The sequence below is a fragment of the Pelophylax lessonae genome (genome assembly GCF_965119305.1).
Source record: "Pelophylax lessonae genome assembly, chromosome: 7".
NCBI lineage: Eukaryota > Metazoa > Chordata > Amphibia > Anura > Ranidae > Pelophylax > Pelophylax lessonae.
Window position 1 is genome coordinate 241,770,546 of NC_138774.1, and position 24,510 is coordinate 241,795,055.

A 24,510-nucleotide genomic window follows, 5' to 3' on the forward strand; every position below is an offset into this window, starting at 1 on the left:
AGATGGTGTTCAAAACATAATATGAGTACTGGATACAGACAGCCGTGGATAGTTATGGTGGCAGTGACCCAATAACACAGTATGATTGCTGGTGATTCAGGAGAATGAAATATATATATACAGTGGGTACGGAAAGTATTCCGACCCCCTTAAATTTTTCACTCTTTGTTATATTGCAGCCATTTGCTAAAATCATTTAAGTTCATTCTTCTTCCTCATGAATGTACACATAGCACCCCATACTGACAGAAAAACACAGAATTGTTGACATTGTTGCAGATTTATTAAAAAAGAAAAACTGAAATATCACATGGTCCTAAGTATTCAGACCCTTTGCTCAGTATTTAGTAGAAGCCCCCTTTTGATCTAATACAGCCAGGAGTCTTTTTGGGAAAGATGCAACAAGTCTTTCACACCTGGATTTGGGGATCCTCTGCCATTCCTCCTTGCAGATCCTCTCCAGTTCTGTCAGGTTGGATGGTAAACGTTGGTGGACAGCCATTTTTAGGTCTCTCCAGAGATGCTCAATTGGGTTTAAGTCAGGGCTCTGGCTGGGCCATTCAAGAACAGTCACGGAGTTGTTGTGAAGCCACTCCTTCGTTATTTTAGCTGTGTGCTTAGGGTCATTGTCTTGTTGGAAGGTAAACCTTCGGCCCAGTCTGAGGTCCAGAGCACTCTGGAGAAGGTTTTTGTCCAGGATATCCCTGTACTTGGCCGCATTCATCCTTCCCTCGATTGCAACCAGTCGTCCTGTCCCTGCAGCTGAAAAATACCCCCACAGCATGATGCTGCCACCACCATGCTTCACTGTTGGGACTGTATTGGACAGGTGATGAGCAGTAATGGGAAGAAAGCTGCGCACAAAGAAATTAATAAGCTAAAAAGGCTGCTCGTACAAGGTATATCAGACCATGAATAAATGAAGGGAAGGTACAGCGCCACTAAATTAAATGACTAACTAACTGAACTTGCAGAGGTAAACAGAGTCCATAAAGTCCATATAGGAGAAAAGATTCAGATGCGGAAAATATGGCCGTAAATCCAACACCAATCTTGCAAAGGAAGTTTCTGGCAGAGATCACACAAAGCAATAAAGGATGTACCCTTACCGGAAGGTTGGACCCCCTGTTACGGAAGGTCAAACAGGCGTGCGATATCAATCACCAGGAACAAACGATGCATCCAATTTTCCTCCAGTCGTCCACAGAACATCCGGGTAGGACCATGGATTCAGTAAACCTCAGTAAACCCCAGGTGTGCATAAGGGATGACTTTTGTGAGATACTGTATGTGTACAGTCAGCAAGCAGTTAAAACCAAGAGAAGAAGTCTAAAATGTGTACGACTAGTCCGACCTTTCCTCACTCTCTCATTACAGTCCGTACGGAGCGCACAAGGTGCATCAGCTGTGACTTGATTCCCGGCTCCTCACCGAATCCTCCGATCCCGTGATCTGCTCCACAGCCAACACACCCACTTCCCTGAAGCTCCGCCCACTCCACATAATAAATACAAGAGAACGAGTTCCATTGGCAGCCATACATGCCCACGCCATGACACTACCACCACCATGCTTCACTGATGAGGTGGAATGCTTAGAACTGTGAAGGCTTTTTTAGATGTTGTTTGGCAAACTCTAATCTGGCCTTCCTGTTTTTGAGGCTCCCCAATGGTTTACATCTTGTGGTGAACCCTCTGTATTCACTCTGGTGAAGTCTTCTCTTGATCGTTGACTTTGACACACATACACCTACCTCCTGGAGAGTGGTCTTGATCTGGCCAACTGTTGTGAAGGGTGTTTTCTTCACCAGGGAAAGAATTCTTCGGTCATCCACCACAGTTGTTTTCAGTGGTCTTCCGGGTCTTTTGATGTTGCTGAGCTCACCGGTGCGTTCTTTCTTTTTAAGGATGTTCCAAACAGTTGATTTGGCCACACCTAATGTTTTTGCTATCTCTCTGATGGGTTTATTTTGTTTTTTCAGCCTAATATTGGCTTGCTTCACTGATAGTGACAGCTCTTTGGATCTCATATTGAGAGTTGACAGCAACAGATTCCAAATGCAAATAGCACACTTGAAATGAACTCTGGACCTTTTATCTACTCCTTGTAAATGGGATAATGAGGGAACAACACACACCTGGCCATCGGACTACGGGACACATGAAGACGGGCAGGGACTGGGGACTACGGGACACATGAAAACAGACAGGGACTGGGGACTATGGGACACATGCAGACGGGCAGGGACTGGGGACTATGGGACACATGAAGACAGACAGGGACTGGGGACTATGGGACACATGAAGACAGACAGGGACTGGGGACTATGGGACACATGCAGACGGGCAGGGACTGGGGACTACGGGACACATGCAGACGGGCAGGGACTGGGGACTATGGGACACATGAAGACAGACAGGGACTGGGGACTATGGGACACATGCAGACGGGCAGGGACTGGGGACTACGGGACACATGAAGACAGACAGGGACTGGGGACTATGGGACACATGCAGACGGGCAGGGACTGGGGACTATGGGACACATGCAGACGGGCAGGGACTGGGGACTATGGGACACATGCAGGGAATGGGGACTACTATGGGACACATGCAGACGGGCAGGGATTGAGGACTACGGGACACATGAAGACAGACAGGGACTGGGGACTATGGGACACATGCAGATGGGCAGGGACTGGGGACTATGGGACACATGCAGGGACTGGGGACTACGGGACACATGCAGACAGGCAGGGACTGGGGACTATGGGACACATGCAGACGGGCAGGGACTGGGGACTATGGGACACATGCAGGGACTGGGGACTACGGGACACATGCAGACAGGCAGGGACTGGGGACTATGGGACACATGCAGACGGGCAGGGACTGGGGACTATGGGACACATGCAGACAGGCAGGGACTGGGGACTATGGGACACATGCAGACAGGCAGGGACTGGGGACTATGGGACACATGCAGACAGGCAGGGACTGGGGACTATAGGACACATGCAGGGACTGGGGACTATGGACACATGCAGACAGGCAGGGACTGGGGACTATGGGACACATGCAGATGGGCAGGGACTGGGGACTATGGGACACATGCAGACGGGCAGGGACTGGGGACTATGGACACATGCAGACGGGCAGGGACTATGGGACACATGCAGACCATCAGGGACTGGGGACTATGGGACACATGCAGACTGTCAGGGACTGGGGACTATGGGATACATGCAGACAGGCAGGGACTGGGGACTATGGGACATATGCAGATGGGCAGGGACTGGGGACTATGGGACACATGCTGACAGGCAGGGACTGGGGACTATGGGACACATGCAGGGACTATGGGACACATGCAGGGACTGGGTGACACATGCAGGGACTATGGGACACATGCAGGGACTGGGGACTGGGTGACACATGCAGGGACTATGGGACACATGCAGGGACTGGGGGACACATGCAGGGACTATGGGACACATGCAGGGACTGGGTGACACATGCAGGGACTATGGGACACATGCAGGGACTATGGGACACATGCAGGGACTGGGTGACACATGCAGGGACTATGGGACACATGCAGGGACTGGGTGACACATGCAGGGACAGGGGACTGGGTGACACATGCAGGGACTATGGGACACATGCAGGGACTGGGTGACACATGCAGGGACTATGGGACACATGCAGGGACTGGGTGACACATGCAGGGACTATGGGACACATGCAGGGACTGGGTGACACATGCAGGGACTATGGGACACATGCAGGGACTGGGTGACACATGCAGGGACTATGGGACACATGCAGGGACTGGGTGACACATGCAGGGACAGGGGACTGGGTGACACATGCAGGGACTATGGGACACATGCAGGGACTGGGTGACACATGCAGGGACTATGGGACACATGCAGGGACTGGGTGACACATGCAGGGACTATGGGACACATGCAGGGACTGGGTGACACATGCAGGGACTATGGGACACATGCAGGGACTGGGTGACACATGCAGGGACTATGGGACACATGCAGTAAACCGTCTCCAGGAATAATGAATTGATTAGACAGAAGTTTGTTGTGGGAGGAATGATCCCCTCTATGTCTCTGCATACAGAGTCACGTGACCTATCACACACATCTCAGTCACATGGCTCTCGGACGTCACACATGAGCCCGGTCACATGACTGTGATGTCATCAAAGCTTTCCGCTGGTGTTTCTCGTCTCTCATTGAGGACCGGTGTACTGCCGATTTTTCCGGTGATGGGCGGAGGTGAGCTGAGGGAATGTGGATTAGTAATGAATGGACGGATGTATTGTATAACATTCACCGGCTATACAATACAGACACAGCCTGCCAGTGACAGCTCAGCTCATGTAAACACAGCACACTCCCATTGGTGAGCTGATACCGGAGGACACAGCCTGCCCAGGAATTTGTTACCTGTTTGTTGTTCTACCTGGAGTCAGGGATTGGTTACATAGAAACCATAGGCCTTCTTAACCCCTTCCTGTCCAGCACCTGGGAAGCCCAGCCTGATCATGTGACTGATGTAATTGGCTGTTGCAGTGGTCACATGATCAGGAGCCATTTCCGCTGTCTGGTGACCACTTGTAGAGACTTAGAGTGGTCTTTGTCAGCTCGCTCTGTGACCCGGGGGCTCTCAGTGTTATCCATGGACGGGTATCCGAGTGTTAAAGCCCACCCTCTTTATCAGCGCACAAACACTTTACATTGGGCAGCAAGTAACCATAGCAACCAGGTGGGGTGTGCACATGTTGTTGCCATGATGCTTTGCTTCGCAGTACAGCAAAAATGATCCCTCCGTCACCTTTGGCAGGCAGCACCCCCCCGAATGTCACCCGTTCAGGCCACCCTGAAAGTGCAAGCCACATGGTAACACACAAGGATTAACCACGTGCCTTCTGGCCATTTTCCCTTCCTGCCCTGTAGAGATTGGCTGGGGTGTGTTTGAGTCCCCACGTGCCGATCCCGCCAGGAAGCCGACACTGCACTCCCCTAATCCCAGGCACTGAGACATTTCCAGATCTGTGCAGCTGCGGACCAGGAAATGTATCACTGCCTGGGATTCGCAGAGCTCAGTGTCGGCTTCCTGGCGGGATCGGCACGTGGGGACTCAAATACGCCCGAGCCCGTCTCTACTGCCCAGGCCAATTTTCAGCTTTCAGCGCTCTCACACTTTGACTAACAATTGCGCGGTCATGCAACACTGTGCTCAAACAAAATTTGTATCATTTTTTGACATGAAATTACCTGAATTTGGCTCTAAATCAGCCTATTCACAATCCGCTGTACAGCAATACCCAGACTGGGAGAGAGAGGGGGGCATCACTGGCAGTCACTTGGTGCGCTGCAATTACATTGACAGAAAACAAGCTGAAATGAAAGGGAGAGCAGTAAGCAGACAGAGGGGACCTCATAAGTCTGCTGCTACACCTTGACGTCCAATCAACACACTGGGGCAAGGTGCCTTTAGCAGTATAAAGCCTCGTACATGCTTCTAGTTTTTTTTTCATTCAACCTAGCATGGCTGAATAAAAAGACCCGACAGCTCAGGAGGAGCCCCTGTACTAACTATGTGATGTTAGTACAGCAATCTACCCCTCTGAGTCATTGTGTTCTGACAGGGGGAACTCTCTGGTCAGCCCTCTGCAATTATCAGGAGCCGTTCAGCAGAGCTTTTTCAATCTTGCCCCTTCGACAGAAGCTCGTCAAAAGACCGGCTTCTGTTGGACTGGCTGCAGTACACACATGCTGAATGACGGCCGGGTTCTATTGAACTGGCCGATGCCTCCCGACATTTGGCCCATGTGTACCAGGCTTAATATTAAGGCCCCTTTCACACATGGAGCCCGTTCAGATCCTCCTGTCAGTTTTTAGGCGGATCTAAACGGACGCCCCCTGCATCTCTATGGGGCATCGGATGTCAGCGGAGACATGTTCACTGACATCCGATCCGTCAAAACCCTATTTTCCATTCCTCTGGCGGATTGGATGAGAATGGACAGACGGTCCGTTCCCATCTGATTCCCCCATAGAGAAGAATGGGGACCTGACCGCACACAGCTCGGAGACAGAGCTGCCACCTGCCTGCTCAGTGGGGGATTGTCGTCGATCCTCCCCTGAGAAAAACGGAGTCTGCCTGACTGACTCCCTGTGTGAAAGGGGCCTTAGCTGGCCATAATATGTTTTAAATTCAGTGGGTTCAGCAGGGGCAAGTTGAGTTTCGGTCAGTGTGTGGACATCCCTGTTCGACCGACAGCTGTTGAATGGGAAAAGTTGGAAAACTTCTCTCAATCAGCAGCTGCAGCCAATAGGCTGATCAGGGTGTGCTGACAGCAGGGGGGGTTGCTGTCAGAATACAATGCCCTGCCCCCCCCCTGCTGTCAGCACACACCGATCAGCCTATTGGCTGCAGCTGCTGATTGAGAGAAGTCCCCCTATTCCTCCATCCACCTCATTTGTGTGGTTGGAGGAATCTGTTTTCCTTCGTTCAGGCCCTTGACTGACCCCCAATAAAAGAAACCATCTCTTTGTCTATGTTCAGCTTTAGTTGCATCAAGAACTAGCCTGAGAGGATAGAAAATACAATTTTGGCATGTCTACAGCTCTGTAATACGGGTCACCCTAATGAAAATTAACAACTTTTTTTTTTTTTTTTGATGAATGATAAATTCTAGAAATACCTCATTTAGTTTTTTTTTTTTTTACATTGGCTTGCCAATCAACAACATTTTTTATCTCTTTGAAAAAAAATAAATGGCCTGGGACTGATTGAACATACACATCAAATCTCTTGCAAGGCTGTTTGCTGTTCTTTATACATTGGGGTTTATTTACTAGAGGCAAATCTACTGAGCACTACAAGTGCCCAGTAAATTTTCCTTTAGTAAATCAACCCCATTGTCTGGTCTTTACCATACATATAATGTTTGGCCTTGTCTGCTGTAGCCAGCTGAGCTTGCGATTTTATTTCTTGCTTGATTTCTAGTTGAAACATACCTGCCTTGTTTGAATGCCTTGGAGGCATCTCCCACCATGGAGGGACCTGTAGATTAATCCTTGGTGGCCCAGAATATTGAATCTTTTTATTTACTTTTGGATCCAATGTCTACATATGGCACTTTTCCACTGCGAATACCGGCTCGGCACTGCTTGGCCCAGCTCGGCTCAGTTTGCTTTTCCATTGCGTGGTACGAATCGGCACGTTTCAGCACTGTATAGGCTCTACTTGGCTCGGTTTTCTTTTCCAGTTCGTGGTATGAGTCGGCACGTTTCAGCACTGTATAGGCTCTACTCGGCTCGGTTTTCTTTTCCAGTTCGTGGTATGAGTCGGCACGTTTCAGCACTGTATAGGCTCTACTCAGCTCGGTTTTCTTTTCCAGTGCGGGGTATGAGTCGGCATGTTTCAGCACTGTATAGGCTCTACTCGGCTCGGTTTTCTTTTCCAGTTCGTGGTATGAGTCGGCACGTTTCAGCACTGTATAGGCTCTACTCAGCTCGGTTTTCTTTTCCAGTGCGGGGTATGAGTCGGCATGTTTCAGCACTGTATAGGCTCTACTCGGCTCGGTTTGCTTTTCCACTGCGTGGTATGAGTTGGCACGTTTCAGCACTGTATAGACTCTACTCGGCTCGGTTTTCTTTTCCAGTTCGTGGTACGAGTCGGCACCTTTCAGCACTGTATAGGCTCTCTCGGCTCGGTTTGCTTTTCCACTGCGTGTTACGAGTCGGCACGTTTCAGCACTGTATAGGCTCTACTTGGCTCAGTTTGCTTTTCCACTAATAGTAAGTTGGTGGGATTACAACGATTCTCTGACCAATCAGTGGCTAGTAGTGACAAACGATCAAGGCTGCATGCAAAGGATTGTGGGATATGGTATAGGTACGGCCTGCTTGGAACCCCAACCAAGGTGGTACTGTTTAAGGGAGCCGTACCGAGCCATACCATGTAGTGGAAAAGTGCCGCTGTACCAAACCGTTCTAACCCGTACCATGCGATACCCTGTAGTGGAAAAGTGCCAATAGTCTGTCTGCAAGTCTCCTAGTGGATGATGGTGTGATATATCTTGAGGTAGGAGACACACATATTGAACATGAGGTAGGAGATCCAAGGATGCAGAGGCCAGATCATTATTATTTTGGACCGGATTGGACAGGAAGTAGTCAGGTGTAAACAGACCAATCCGTTTACACCCACTGGAACCATAGGAATGAATGGACCGTCTAATTAGGTCATATTTTCCCTATTAAAGTATAACTCAAGCCCTTCTTTTGGATAGGTGAAGAGTGATTGGAACAGTGAAGAGAATTAACATTTGTAAACAAATTTCAAATGTGATTGAAAAGTTGCAGAGACCTTTTTAAATCACAACTGCCATCCAGTAGAGGTGCACGATTCTGGATACACGATTCTCTGGGTGAGTTCATCTTTCACATTATACAAAAAAATTGGGCTAACTTTACTCTTTAATTTTTTATTTTTTTGAAATTAAAGTGTATTTTTTTCCTAAAATTTGCGTTTGCGCAAATACAGTGTGACACAAAATATTGCAACGACCGCCATTTTATTTAGCGTCTCTGCTAAACAAATATATATAATGTTTGGGGGTTCTAAGTGATTTTCTAGAATAAAATACTGATTTTAACTTGTAAGCAACAAGTATCACACGGGCGGTCCGTATTTCATCCCATCCAATTGCGGATGAAAAACGGACATAATGCATGTCAATGGGATTGCGGATGTCAGCGGATGACCATCTGCTGACATCCGATTTGCGTCCTTTCCGATCCGTTTTGTTTTTTGGAACGGAAGAGAACCCTATTTTTCTTCCGTTTAAAAAAACGGAACGGACGCAAAAATGGATGTCAGCGGTGTCATCCGCTGACATCCGCAATCCCATTGACATACATTATGTCCGTATATCATCCGCAAACGGATGGGATGATAAATGGACATACTGAGCGGATGACACAAGTGGGAAAGGGGCGAGGTTAAACTGCCTTTATTTACAGATGGAAGTTCATTCCTTTGAGCTAAAAGAAGAAAAAGATACATTGTCAAACATGTTTATAGTTATCCAGCGCTTGGTAATGTTGCTAAACATTTGCTGGAGGCTCTTAGGCCTCATGCACACTGGACGTTTTTGGAGCGGCTGTTAGCAGCGTCAGACGTTTTTTTTTTTTGCAGCTGCAGAATGCCCATATATGTTATTCTATGGCCTCATGCACACATAGAGCTTTTAGGAGCTCCAAGTGGCATAGGCGTTTTACAGCTCCAAAAGAAACCCAGGAACTGTGCGTTCTGGAGCTGCAGCGTCAAGCTGTAAAAACGTCTGATGCTGCTAAAGGCTGAATAACGTTGCTTAACGTGCGTTAAGCCACGTTATACGTTTTTTTTTCTTCCATTCAAAATCAATGGTTCCCTATGGGAGCCTATTGATTTGAATGGAAGTCGCACCGCAAGTCGGATCAGGATGATCCAACTTGCGGCGCGACTTGCGCTGTGAGAATCTTGAGGGGAACTCCATGCCGAAATGGGGAAAAAAACGGATTGGATTCCCCCCCAGGTTCCAAACCAGGCCCTTCGGGTCTAGTATGAAATTTGAGGGTAGCCCCACGCCGAAAAACGGGGTGGGGTCCCCCCCAAAATCCATACCAGACCCTTATTCGAGCATGCAGCCCGGCAGGCCAGGAAAGGGGAGGGGACGAGCGAGCGGCCCCACCCCCCCTGGACCATACCAGGCCACACGCCCTCAACATGGGGGGGTGTGGGTGCTTTGGGGCAGGGGGGGCTCTGCACCCCCCACCTCAAAGCACCTTGCCCCCATGTTTATGAGGACAAGGGCCTCATCCCCACAACCCTGGCCGGTGGTTGTGGGGGTCTGCGGGCAGGGGGCTCATCGGAATCTGGAAGCCCCCTTTAACAAGAGGGCCCCCCAGATCCCGGACCCCTCCCTATGTGAATGGGTATGGGGTACATTGTACAAGCTTTCTTTGATTTTGAGAACAAGGCCTTACTTTAGCCCTTGCGGTATTTCTTAGAAAGCTTCAGCACCTCCTGACATAAGATGTAGGATGGAGAAACCAGTAAGAAACAGGAAGGAGTTTACCAGCTGACACTATTAGCACACCTTCACCCATGAACTAGGTTTTCACAGCATCCTTATGGCCGGAATACACGATTAGAATATTGCCCGATCATTCGACCACCGACTTACGAAAAAGTGTTCGTTGGTCAAAAATATTGCCAACATACACGGGCTGAATATCGCCCGACCGTTGACCTCCGACCATCGAAACAGTGTTCAGTGTGATGATGTTCTACAGAACGACCTTAACACCAACGTATAGAATATCATTCATTCAACGAGACGACAGAATTTTTTGTTTTTTTCAAACGGTATTTTTCGTTCACAATATCTATATCGGTCATTGATGGCTGGGCATTAACGAGTAGAATGGAAATTTTCGGCCAATTTTTTTTTTTTTTGCCTTCCTCTGGATCAACTGTGGGTATAGGATTGTGTATATGGGATTATATGGTTGGGTTTTCAATACTGTTTTTCTCTTACGTCCTCCGACAGTCGCCGCCTCTTCATATTCGTCACAATGGGGTATTTGACTTTGCTCTGTAGGAGTAGCTAGGCAACAGAATATGTCAATATTAAAGCTTTTAACATATCCCACCCCCAGGGGGTGGTCCCCTCAGTCAATACCCTCCTACTGTATCCATACATTGTCTAGCTTTCAGGAGTGGCTGGATGTTTCTATGTTGGGACATTTTGTCTCAGCCTTTATCTTCTTTTTTTGATTTTATTTGAGTTTTTTCTCTCTCTTTACCTAGCTGTTACTTTTGTCAGCATTAGTTAGTTCTTCTGATGAAGAGGATCGTGCGGGCTGGGTCTCGGGCTGGCCCCCCTGATCGCAGGTTGTGGGCCAGTGGCTTCCCAGCCTGCCATCGAGCGTTCAGTCAGGTATTTTTCCTGGCATATGTGAACGACCCATCCCAGTTCGCTGCAGGGATGCTATGGTGAGGTGGCTACCTCACTGGACGCCATGCGGTTTCGCACCGCAGTTCTACTGCGTCCTGGCTGCGACTCTCCCTGTCACATGTGCAGTGGCTTGATCGCTTGTGCGGGTTCCCCACGCCATTCAGGAGGTAAGTGTACTTTGTGTGGGGACCTGTATGTGTAGTGGGTGTCAGTCTGGGACTGTGTAACCCTGCATGCCTGTTCACACTGTTGGGCTCCCTGTCTGGTTTAATGCTGCTGTGGGCTGCAAGGAGGGGGGCTGTTGTACACTGTTCAGTGTCAATACTGTGATTATCTGTGTGACATGCTGTATGATTCTAGGACATGATGTTATACATGTTGGTGCATACATGCGGCGGCCGCTACGGCGGTCCGCCTTTTTTATTATAGCTGCAGGTGTGTGCTGGCCATATCTGTGTGATAGGAGCGGCGTTTTTGGCGCCAAGCGCCGCCATTTTGGCGGCGATCGCTTGGGCCGCATGTCAGCGCTGCATGCTCGGCCTTTGCTAGTCCCTCACCGGCGGCCATGTTTGTGGAGCCTTCCATAGGCTTTATGGGAGCGGTCTGTGTTTCCTCACTTCCTTGTCCTGAGCAACAGCGATCGGTGCAGCAGCTGAGTGGTCTCTCCAGGTTTATCTTCCTTATCCCTGTATTCCTTGCCTAAGTTTTGTGTTTATCCCTGTGGAGGGTCGGTGTGTGCTTGTGTGCGGTGGGCTGCGCTCGCCGCGCTGTTAAAGGGGCAGTACTCCTTTTCTTCCTAACACACTTTTGGGGGCATGGATTCTCAGGAAAGCAAGTTTCCTCTCACCTTAGTGGGGGGCCAGGGGACTGCTGCTGCTTCCCCCGAGGGGGGTGATTTGGCTACTGTTGTGGCTAACCTTGCTGCTCAGGTGCAAATGCTTGTGGCTGCTCAATCCACAAAACGGCCCAGAGTTTCAATTTCCTCTGATTCAGAGGGTGATGGTGATGGGGCTGCTATGGTTGGGGTCTCCTTATCGGGGTCCCGTTCGTCCCTGGACCTTGTAGGGTCTGAAGTGGAGGCTGAGGTTGAAGGGGTTGATAATTCCCCCCCTGGCTCGTCTGAAGAGCTTGCACTCATGGATGACTTGGTTGCTTCTATCAAACAAACACTGCGTTTGCAGGATGAGCCTTGTCCTCCTGCTGTCCTGGCCTCTTATGGGACGCAGCGACGACGCAAATCATCGCAGGTTTTTCCTTGCACTGAGGATTTTCTGTTAGTGAACAATGGCGCAATATACGGAAGCCTTTTGCTGTGCCAAGTAGGTTCAAGCTGCGTTATCCTTTCTCACCCGCTACTGATGAACGTTGGTGTGTGCCACCTCCGGTGGATCACGCGGTGGCGGTTTTGAATAAGTTCACTGCGATTCCTGCTGAGGATACCCCGGTGTTCCGGGATGCCACGGACAGGAGGCTGGAGTCACTTGCCCGTCATACTTATTCGGTTACCGGTTCCATGCTGAAAGCTATTTTTGCTTCTCTTATGGCAGCTCAGGCTATCGCGGATTGGACGCAGGTACTTAGGCGCGTCCTGGTGGCTGACTCTGCCCCTCCAGCGACGCTGGCTATGGTAGATCAAATCCATCAGGGTGTCATGTATTTGTGTGATGCGGACTTGGATATAGTCCCGTTGGCTGCACGTGTGCACAGCGTGGCGGTGTTGTCACGCAGCCTGATTTGGCTGAAGTGTTGGTCTGTGGACCAATCTTCGCGCAAAACCTTAGCTAATCTGCCCTATACGGGATCTCGCCTTTTTGGCGAACCCTTGGATGCGCTGATAAAAGGGATCACAGGTGGTAAGAGCACGCTCTTACCCCAATCCCACAAGGCTAAGGTTGCTCCGGGTAAGAAGCATGCTTCTTTTCGGCCCTCTCAGGGGTCCTTTCGTGCCTTTTGGTCGCACTATAAGGGCAAGCCCTTCAAAGGTCAAGGCTCCCAAAAGAAGCCGTGGACGGTAAGCAGAAGTCCGTCCAGTCCGGATCCGCTGCCCATAACAATGCGGCCTGAAGGGGCGCCCTCACCCAGTTCTGGGGTGGGGGGACGTTTGCTCGGTTTTCTTCAACCCTGGATGGCCCGTGTTCGGGACAGGTGGGTTCAGGAAATCGTTCGATCTGGCTACAAGATCGAGTTTCTCTCTCGGCCGGCGAGCAGATTTTTTTCCCTCAAATCTTCAACTGTCTCCGGAGCGGTTGCGGGATCTGCACCTGGCGGTGCGGGACCTGCGAGCTCAGGGAGTGGTGGTTCCGGTGCCTCATCGGGACAGATTTCGGGGGTTTTATTCCAATCTGTTCACCGTGCCCAGGAAGGAGGGCAAGGTGCGTCCAATTCTGGACTTAAAGGCTCTGAACCGCTTTGTGCGGGTTCGCAAGTTCCGCATGGAATCCCTGCGGTCGGTGGTGGCTGCCCTGGTTCCGGGGGAATTCATGGCCTCCATCGACTTGAAGGATGCGTACCTTCACATTCCAATTTTCGAGGGTCACCAGAGGTACCTTCGATTCGCCATTGCGGAGGATCATTACCAATTCGTGGCGCTACCTTTTGGTCTCGCTTCGGCTCCACGGGTGTTCACCAAGGTGCTTGCACCGGTTCTGGCTTTGTTGAGAGCCCAGGGCATCTCTGTCCTGGGGTATCTGGACGACATTCTTGTTCGGTCTGCCTCCAGCCAGGGTCTGGTGAAGGACCTGTCCGTCACGATGCAGACTCTGCAGGAGTTTGGTTGGACGATAAACTTTCCAAAATCGACGCTGTGCCTGTCAGTTCGTCTTCCCTACCTGGGAATGATTCTGGACTCGGTCCGGGCGAGGGTCTTCCTACCGGACGACAAGCTCAGGACTCTTCGGGAAGAAGTCAGGTCCCTCAGGGACGTTCCGTGCTCGTCACTCCGGACGTGCATGCGATGTTTGGGATTGATGGTCTCGGCTTTCGAGGCGATTCCCTTCGCCCAGTTTCACACGCGGGGTCTCCAGGCGGAGATCCTGTCCAGGTGGGACGGGCGACCGCAATCTCTGGATCTCCAGATTTCGTTGGGTCATCGCACCAGAAGGGATCTTCTGTGGTGGCTCCAGTCCCCGGCGGTGTTGGGGGGCAAGTCTTTTCGTCCTCTCTCATGGACGGTGGTCACCACGGATGCCAGCCTGTCGGGCTGGGGTGGTGTTCTGGGCGTTCTGTCCGCCCAGGGAACTTGGTCGGAGGAGGAATCCTCCCTTCCGATCAACATCCTGGAATTGCGAGCGATAAATCTCTGCCTTCGACGTTGGACGGACAGGCTGCAGGGCCGTCTGGTTCGGGTGCAGACGGACAATGCCACGGCGGTGGCCTACATCAACCACCAAGGGGGCACCAGGAGTGCCCGAGCGGCTCGGGTAGTGGCCGACATTCTGTCTTGGGCCGAGACGCACATCCCGGCGATAACGGCGGTTCACATTCCGGGGGTGGAGAACTGGCAGGCGGATTATCTGAGTCGCCAGTCCCTGGACCAGGGGGAATGGTCCCTCCACCCGGATGTATTCCAGATGTTGTGCGCGAAGTGGGGTCTTCCAGATGTGGACCTGTTCGCGTCTCGTCTGAACAACAAGGTGTAAAGGTTCGTGGCAAGGACGCGCGATCCTCGGGCAGACGCGTCAGACGCGTTGGTAGCTCCGTGGCATTAGTACCGACTGTTGTATGCATTCCCACCGATTCAACTGCTGTCCAGGTTCCTTCGCAGGTTGAACTCGGAACCGCACACGGTGATTCTTGTGGCGCCGGACTGGCCTCGCCGGTCCTGGTACGCAGACCTCGTGATTCTGGCGGTCGACGCCCCGTGGTGTCTGCCTCTTCGAGAAGATCTTCTGTCTCAAGGACCAATATTCCATCCTGCTTTACAGTCGCTGGCTTTGAAGGCCTGGCTGTTGAAACCGAGGTCCTGAAGGATAGGGGTCTCTCCCCTGAGGTCATTCACACTTTGATCAACGAGAGGAAGTCTTCCTCGGGGAAGGTCTATTACCGTACTTGGAAGGCCTATTTTGCCTGGTGTGAGTCCAGGGGGTGTTCCCCTCGCACATACTCTGTGTCTAGGGTGTTGTCCTTCCTTCAAACGGGTGTTGACCAGCGTTTGGCGCTGGCTACGATCAAGGGTCAGGTCTCTGCACTGGCCGTTCTTTTTCAACGTCCTGTGGCGTCTAACTCCTTGGTTAGCACATTTGTTCAAGGGGTGCGGCATCTGGTCCCTCCTAGGAGGGAACCTCTGCCTCCTTGGGACTTGAATCTTGTTCTATCCGTGTTACAACATGCTCCTTTTGAACAGATCAGGAGGATCTCGTTGTCTATGTTGTCCAAGAAGGTCGCCTTTTTGGTGGCGATCACTTCGGCTCGCAGAGTGTCGGAGCTGGCAGCTTTGTCCTGCAGGTCTCCGTATTTGGTCATTCACTTGGATAAGGTGGTCTTGCGACCTAACCCTTCCTTTCCTCCGAAGAGGATTTCGGAATTTCACCTCAATGAGGACATTGTCTTGCCTTCGCTCTGCGCGAAACCTAAACATCCGAAGGAGGTGGATTTGCACTCCTTGGATGTTGTTCGGGCGATTAGGGTTTACCTAAAATCGACTGAATCTTTTCGCAAGTCGGATTCTTTGTTTGTCCTTCCAGAAGGTCCTCGGAAGGGCATGGCGGCGTCGGCTTCCACCATCGCCAAATGGATCAGACAGACCATTGAACGGGCCTATGCTCTGAAGGGGAAAGTTCCCCCCATGCCTGTGAAGGCGCACTCTACCAGATCTCTGAGTACGTCTTGGGCCTGTCATCGTCGGGCTTCTGTGGCCCAGGTGTGTAAGGCGGCGACTTGGTCGTCCGTTCACACCTTCTCAAAGTTCTACAAGGTGGATGTTCAGGCATCGGCGGATGCTTCCTTTGGCCGCAAGGTTCTTAGTGCGGCAGTTCCTTAGGGTCCCTTGTTTTTGGACCCTTGGCTGTTTGGGATATATTTTTTATCCCTAGGTTGTTTGTTTTTTCCTGGGTTGTTGCTCCTGTTGAGCAAGTTTTTTTCATGCTGCCCAGCTGGTTTCCTTCCCTTGGTAAGGTTCCTTTCTCTGATGCGGAGACTGCGTTGCCTTAGGCGCGGCTGCGTTTCCCACCCCTCATGTTTGCACTGCTTTGGGACGTCCCCATTGTGACGAATATGAAGAGGCAGCGACTGTCGGAGGACGTAAGAGAAAACTGAATTTTTGTAAAATCTTACCTGTAAAATTCCTTTCTCTGAGTCCTCCGACAGTCGCCGCCCCCGCCCCTCTTTTGGGGTTTGTTATGTACCCTACTGCTATTCTACTGAAACTGAGGTATGGATACAGGAAGTAGGAGGGTATTGACTGAGGGGACCACCCCCTGGGGGTGGGATATGTTAAAAGCTTTAATACTGACATATTCTGTTGCCTAGCTACACCTACGGAGCAAAGTCAAATACCCCATTGTGACGAATATGAAGAGGCGGCGACTGTCGGAGGACTCAGAGAAAGGAATTTTACAGGTAAGATTTTACAAAAATTCCGTTTTTTTGGTTGAACCGGATGGACTTGTGTCTTTTTTCAACCTGACTAACTATGTAACACGTACACACGCACGCACGTAAAGACACATGCACACATACACACACACACACACACACACACACACACACACACACACACACACGTACACATACACACACACACACACACAAACACATGTACACATACACACACACACACACACACACACACACACACACACACAAACACATGTACACACACATGCACACATACAGACACATGTAAACAGACGCACACATACTGACTTATGTACAAACGCAAACATACAAACACATGCACGCACACACACACATACATACACATGTGCACACACATTCAGACACACATACAGACACATGTGTACACACACACACATACAGACACATGTATAAAGTCTTTTAAAAAGTTCTAGTACAGTACCTTTCCTCGCACAGCCGGGTACTGCACTGAAGGGGGAGCCAAAGAGCACAGCACACTCCCCCTTTCTTTACCTTGCTGAGTCTGACTGAGCTCCCTCCCAGTGCTGATGTATAGTTTAGCTGGGGATCGGGAGCTCAGGCTCATCTGACAGCCTTTCTCTATCATGATCCCGTGGCACTTCGGTTGAGAAAGGCTGGTCTTGCATATAAACTGCATGTTTGAGATCTCCCCAGAGTGGCTCAATAATGTTGAAGTCAGGAGATTCTTCTTTTTTTTTCTCAAATTTTTTTTTATTGAATGAACAATTGAAAAATTGTGACAGCAGTACAGTCTCCAGCTCAGTCAAAATACAATACAACATACAGATTTAAAAGCATAAAATTATTACATCCATAGAAACATAATAAATCATAACCATTAACAGATACACAACTTGCATGAATATGCCCATAACCCCACACCCCATTACCCAAGGGTAACCTCTAATACACTATACAATTTTCTTATTCAACATTCCTTTAGATTTACCAAAACTATATAATATGAGGTCAAACGTAAACACTTTCACTTTGTATGATATCAGGCAGGCCCTTGCACTACATAGTTGAATGCAAATCTAAAGGAAATTGAATAGGAAAATTGTAAAGTTTATGGCCAGCCTAAAACCAGTTTGTAATTACCCTCTACCAATGACCAGCCGGTCCATAGTCAAGTCCACTGGTGCTAGACCAGGAGTGTCTAATCATGGTGCCCATCGTTTATTGAATTTATCATAGCAGCCTCTGTGCTGAAAAATATATTTTTCTAATTGGAGGGTATCCTAACCATTCCTTCAAGGTAGGGGAGTCTGCGATGATCCAATGGCGAAGTATTGCCTTCCAGGCTTGAAATAATGCCCTCGCTATGGCCTGCTTGGGTGCATCCTCTATCTGTAGGTCACTCAGGATTCCCAGCACACAGATTTTTGGATCCTCAGGTATATGTACCTGAAAGACCTGGGCAATGCTGGCAGTGACCTCTTTCCAATATCTATGCAGCTTTGGGCAGCGCCGCATAAGGTGAATCAAGTCTCCCCGGTCTCCATTACATCAGGATCATGTAGGGGATTCCCTTCTTCCTTTTTTTTTTTTTTTTTTATTTTCGGTTTTGCAGATATAAAAACAAAGAAAAAAAGTCAGTGAGCACAGTGCTTAAAAATTAGAAAACACAACAATCTCGACCCCCCCCCCCCCCCAAGTATCTCTGTGCCTCAAACTCCTAGCTGAAAATGCACATGTAAGTGGTAAAATTACAAGAGAACAAGATTTAGGCAGCAGGCTAAGCTAACAACCCAATAAAAGGAAAAAAAAAACCCAACGAGAAGAATATGGGACTAGCAATGCCATTGTTGGCCTGCTGGTGCTGGCAAGTGTTCCTAATATAAATTTTAATAAACAGCATTGAGTTGATCCAGGAGGGCTTTACCTGGCCATACAGCACCAATGCGGCCAGGCCGATAAGCCAAGCAATTCAATTACAGGCCACCTCAACTTACACTGTTACCAAAAGTATTGGGACGCCTGCCTTTACACGCACATGAACCTTAATGGCATTCCAGTCTTAGTCCGTAGGGTTCAATATTGAGTCGGTCCACCTTCTGCAGCTATAACCGCTTCAACTCTTCTGGGAAGGCTGTCCACAAGGTTTAGGAGTGTGTCTATGGGAATGTTTGACCATTCTTCCAGAAGTGCATTTGTGAGGTCAGGCAATGATGTGGTTGAGAAGGCCTGGCTCGCAGTCTCCGCTAGGGCTGAACGATAGTCGATATGATATCGACTATCGTTCTGCGGGCGTGGGCGATATTCATATCGCCGAAGACACAATATTTAGCATTAGGCAAGGGGCATGGCCAGAAGACGTACGGGACAGACGCGGCTTGTGAGAGCTCCAATACTGCCATACAGAATCCTCCTAAATCTCCCATATTCAGGGAGAAAAAACCGCTTGGGGAGACCCATCGAGGCACCAGAGACCAATACTGCCCGGTATTGCGGAGGAAAGACTCCGTTCTTATAAGCGCACAGTTGAGGCCTACACAGGCACAGAAGCCGCGGCCTTGCCTAGATCGGAGCGCGATTGCGCGCTCGTGGTTCCCGGTAAGGCCTACTTACTCCGCACTCATTCGGGACTTGCCTCCATCCCCCAGGTTCCCCCAAAGCCATACACCGACCTCCTAATCTTCACAAAAAGGACCCCAGTGTATTCATATCCCTCAGCAAGCTGTGCCGACCGCCATCTTGGCTGCACAGGGGGACGCAGATCCACAGCAGACTGCAACTCTCTCACCTTGTTCAGCAATCCCCCCTTGCATAGAACTCTTAGCAGCCGCTCTACAGCATTAGGCAGGGAGAAGTCGGGACTCCAGGGGATTCTTCTACCTCCTACCACCACTGTGAGTCCCGACTCTGCCTAATCCACACTGTCAGTGTCTTCTGCATTCCACCCAGTTAAAAATCGCGATATATATCGTTGAAAAACGAATATCGCAATGTACTTTTTTCCCAATATCGTGCAGCCCTAGTCTGCGCTCCTAATTCATCCCAAAGGTGTTCTATCGGGTTGCGGTCAGGACTCTGTGCAGGCCAGTGAAGTTCCTCCACCCCAAAGTTGCTCATCCATGTCTTTGGGACCTTGAGTGGAGAGCGGGAGGCAGCACAGTACTGAACAGAGGGCAGGAGCAGCAGCTACTGGAGTTAACTTTTCTTAATAACAAGCTGCTGATTGGTTGCTAAGATTGCCCAACGTCCTAGCAGCCAATCATCTGCTGGTTAACTGAGGCAGCTCGCACTCCTGACCTCCATACAGAACTATGCTGCCTCCCACTCTCTGCTCTGCAGTGAAGATGAGTGTTGGAGGCATAGGGGAAGGATTGGCATATCAGGGACATGTTTGTGAGCTACCTGTCACATGCTGCAGTTGACAAGTAGATCTCGATTGATGGGTAGCTGATCCCGTTTGAGTGCACAAAAGCATTATTATTAAAACCATGTTATCCCTATGATATTCAACCATAGCGTTATTCATACACTAAAAATGTGTTAAATCTTCATTAAAACCTAATTTCTCAATCATAATGGATTCATGTCATTTGGAACATTGGTTTTGCAGTACCTGCCAATGAATTTTACATAAGTGATGTCTCAAACTCATAAAAGTGCCGTGCAAGAAACAAATCCTTTTGAGAGGTATTCTTCAAGGACTGGATACTGTCCAAGAAGAGACATGCCATAAGTATATATTGTGCTTTCATTGCATCTGATGGTAATCTGACCTTTGGTGATGTCTGGACGCAGAGAAACACGAGGCTATTTATTACATTAAATACCTTTGTGATCTTGCCTGTGTTAGACACATTCAGATGAAATGGCTATAGTGATATTGTGTGTAATAATCTCCTCCCCAGAGAAAGTCTGCTAGGAATGCTTCTCAGGAAAAATATGTCTTTAGCAAGACATGTTTATGGGTTCAGATGTCATGGTTGTGAAATCAATTTCAGGTATTGTAAAAGGAGGCTACAACAAAAAGATTGGGTCATGCTCATGGATCTTATTGAGGTGTGTGAACTTCTATAGGCCATTCTTATGGGTCTGTATTCTTAACCCTGGTTATATAGGATGCTGCTTTCATGTTTTGATTAAATGGTGTCATTTTTATTTTTTCTCTTTTTTTATAATTTTTTTTTTATTTCTATTCTTATTTTTTACATTTTTTTTTTTTTTTAAGCAGCCCTGTTGAAGGGCTTTGGTGGAAAAATCAGAGGTCTAAACAGACCTCTGATTTCTTAGTTTTGAGACAGCGAAATTACACATTTCTAAAGCCTCGTACACACGCGTCGAAAATCGGCAGGGACTTTTCGTCCGACGACAGATCTGCCGATTTTCGGCTTGTTAGTATGATGCTTCCGACAACCGACTCTGACTTTTCGGCCGAAAAAAATCTGGCGTGCCGTCAAAACAAGGCCGATTTTCGTGCAGTCAGTACAGATTTCGACAGGGAAAAATCAAATGAGCAAGACTGGGCATACTCGGAGAAGAAAGAACACAAAGAAAGCAAACCAACACATGACATCACTTCTGAAGTAGAATTTTGTCGCGCAAAAAAATGTGTGTGCAGTCTAGGCATATTCCAACCAACAAAACACCACTCTGGACAAAAGACGGTCGATCGGTCGGCCGATAATCGTTGCGTGTGTACTAGGCTTTAGTCTCTATCTCTACAGCCTCAACTGCACAAAATGAATGAACAGAAAGAGTCTTCCTGTTCATTCACAAACTGAAGCAAAACACATACTATGCTTCAGTTATAAATCTAAGTGGTTGTAAAGGCAGAATGTATTACAATGAGCCTTCTGTGTGTAGCAGCCCCCCTATTACTTACCTGAGCCTATCTCTATCCAGTGATTGTAAATGAGTGCCTCTTCCATCCGGGGCTCTCTCTCCTGATTGGCTGAGACACAGCAGCGGTGCCATTGGAGTGTCAATCAAAGTCATTTAGCCAATCAGGAGAGACGGGGGGGGGGGGCGACCCGGGGGGGGGGGGCGACCCATGGCTCCATGGACACACAGAGCTGTGGCCTGGCTTGGGTGCCCCCAGGGCAAGCTGCTGGGGGCACTCGCCAGGAGCATTAAAATAGGGCCCCGAGAAGAGGAGGTTCTGGGCTGCTCTGTGCAAAAACACTGCACACAGCAGGTAAATATAACATGTTTGTTATTTTTAAAGAAAAAAAGATGACTTTAGTATTACTTTAACCAAGTGATCGGTACCAATGTATTGGTGTTTATTCAGAAAAGGAAGGGGCAGGTAAATGACATGTTTACTGACCCCCCTTCCCCCAAACTCCATCCTGAAACATTCCCCACAGCAGCCGGCAAGAAAGGAGAAGAGGGTTAGCACTGCGAGATGGGGCCAGAAGCAGAATAAGGGGTACCTGGACAGGTGGGGGTGACCGGGGTGGCAGGTAATGGAACCAATCCTCTGTATTTTCCTCCAGTGACGGCTGAATGCCGATGGGAGGGCATTCCGTACATGCAGCACCTCTTGTCCAAGTTCTAGGGGTCGGCAAGGAAGAAACGCAATTGACAGGTTTCCAACCCCCACTGTAGACTATAACTGCACTGTCATTTAACGCTTTGCTGGTATTTAACCTAGAGCTGCAAAATTAATTGTTAAAAAATTGCAATCTCGATTCAACCCTTCTCACGATCTTAATCCGGCATTTCCATGATTCATACAGTGCAGAACCGTTCTCTGCTCACTCACAGCTGTCAAAAAAAAGTCTCCGGCAAATGTTTATCAACATTACTCAGGTTGGGGGATATACAGTCGGGTCCATAAATATTGGGACATCGACACAATTCTAATCTTTTTGGCTCTATAATGGATTAGAAATGAAACATACAAGATGTGCTTTAACTGCAGACTTTCAGCTTTAATTTGAGGGTATTTACATCCAAATCAGGTGAAAGGTGTAGGAATTACAACAGTTTGTATATGTGCCTCCCACTTTTTAAGGGACCAAAAGTAATGGGACAATTGGCTGCTCAGCTGTTTCATGGCCAGGTGTGTGTTATTCCCTCATTATCCCATTTACAAGGAGCAGATAAAAGGTCCAGAGTTCATTTCAATTGTGCTATTTGCATTTGGAATCTGTTGCTGTCAACTCTCAATATGAGATCCAAAGAGCTGTCACTATCAGTGAAGCAAGCCATCATTAGGCTGAAAAAACAAAACAAAACAAACCCATCAGAGAGATAGCAAAAACATTAGGTGTGGCCAAATCAACTGTTTGGAACATCCTTAAAAAGAAAGAATGCACCGGTGAGCTCAGCAACACCAAAAGACCCGGAAGACCACGGAAAACAACTGTGGTGGATGACCGAAGAATTCTTTCCCTGGTGAAGAAAACACCCTTCACAACAGTTGGCCAGATCAAGAACACTCTCCAGGAGGTAGGTGTATGTGTGTCAAAGTCAACAATCAAGAGAAGACTTCACCAGAGTGAATACAGAGGATTCACCACAAGATGTAAACCATTGGTGAGCCTCAAAAACAGAAAGGCCAGATTCAAACAACATCTAAAAAAGCCTTCACAGTTCTGGAACAACAATGGACAGATGAAACCAAGATCAACTTGTAGCAGAGTGATGGGAAGAGAAGAGTATGGAGAAGGAAAGGAACTGCTCATGATCCAAAGCATACCACCTCATCAGTGAAGCATGGTGGTGGTAGTGTCATGGCGTGGGCATGTATGGCTGCCAATGGAACTGGTTCTCTTGTATTTATTGGTGATGTGACTGCTGACAAAAGCAGCAGGATGAATTCTGAAGTGTTTCAGGCAATATTATCTGCTCATATTCAGCCAAATGCTTCAGAAGTCATTGGATGGCACTTCACAGTGCAGATGGACAATGACCCGAAGCATACTGCGAAAGCAACCAAAGAGTTTTTTAAGGGAAAGAAGTGGAATGACCTGAATCCGATTGAGCATGCATTTCACTTGCTGAAGACAAAACTGAAGGGAAAATGCCCCAAGAACAAGCAGGAACTGAAGACAGTTGCAGTAGAGTCCTGGCAGAGCATCACCAGGGATGAAAACCAGCGTCTGGTGATGTCTATGTGTTTCAGGCTGTAATTGACTGCAAAGGATTTGCAACCAAGTATTAAAAAGTGAAAGTTTGATTCATGATTGTTAATCTGTCCCATTCTTTTGGTCCCTTAAAAAGTGGGAGGCACATATACAAACTGTTGTAATTCCTACACTTTTCACCTGATTTGGATGTAAATACCCCCAAATTAGAGCTGAAAGTCTGCAGTTAAAGCATGTCTTATTTGTTTCATTTCAAATCCATTGCGGTGGTGTATAGAGCCAAAAAGATTAGAATTGTGTCGATGTCCCAATATTTATGGACCTGACTGTATATATAAACAGGTTTTACAATGTATCATTTTGGTTCTTTTAGATCAAAGGGATGAACTTTATGTGGTTAAACTGACCTCATTTACAGACAAAGCCTTTTTCTGACACTTGTTGCTTACAAGTTAAAATCAGTATTTTTTTTTGCTAGAAAATGACTTTGAATCTCCAAACATTAAATATGTTTTTTTTAGCAGAGACCCCAGAGAACAAAATGGTGGTTGTTGCAAAATTTTATGTCACACTGTATTCGTGCAGCGTTCTTTCAAACGCAATTTTTGGGGAAAAAATACATTTTAATGAATTTAAAAAAAAACTAAGCAGTCAAGTTAGCCCAATTTTTTTTGTATAATGTGAAAGATGATGTTTTGCTGAGAATCGTGATCCTTATTCTAAGCAAAAAAAAAATCATGATTCTCATTTTATCTAGAAGCGTGCAGCTCTAATTCAAGCTGTGCCAAAGTTTACTAAAGATGAAAATTGTTTGCAGCAGCATGGCCTGGCCATG

At 48.3% G+C, this 24,510-nt stretch overlaps 1 protein-coding gene across 1 annotated transcript in view; it reads left to right on the plus strand.

Annotated features, from left to right (window-relative positions):
* Positions 1–4,210: 4,210 nt before the first annotated feature.
* MAPKAP1 (MAPK associated protein 1) overlaps positions 4,211–24,510 on the plus strand; it is a 433,900-nt gene continuing 413,600 nt past the window's right edge. The window contains exon 1 of the mRNA XM_082263170.1: positions 4,211–4,294. The gene's annotated coding sequence lies outside the window, so the exon portion shown is untranslated. The remainder of the gene's footprint in view (positions 4,295–24,510) is intronic.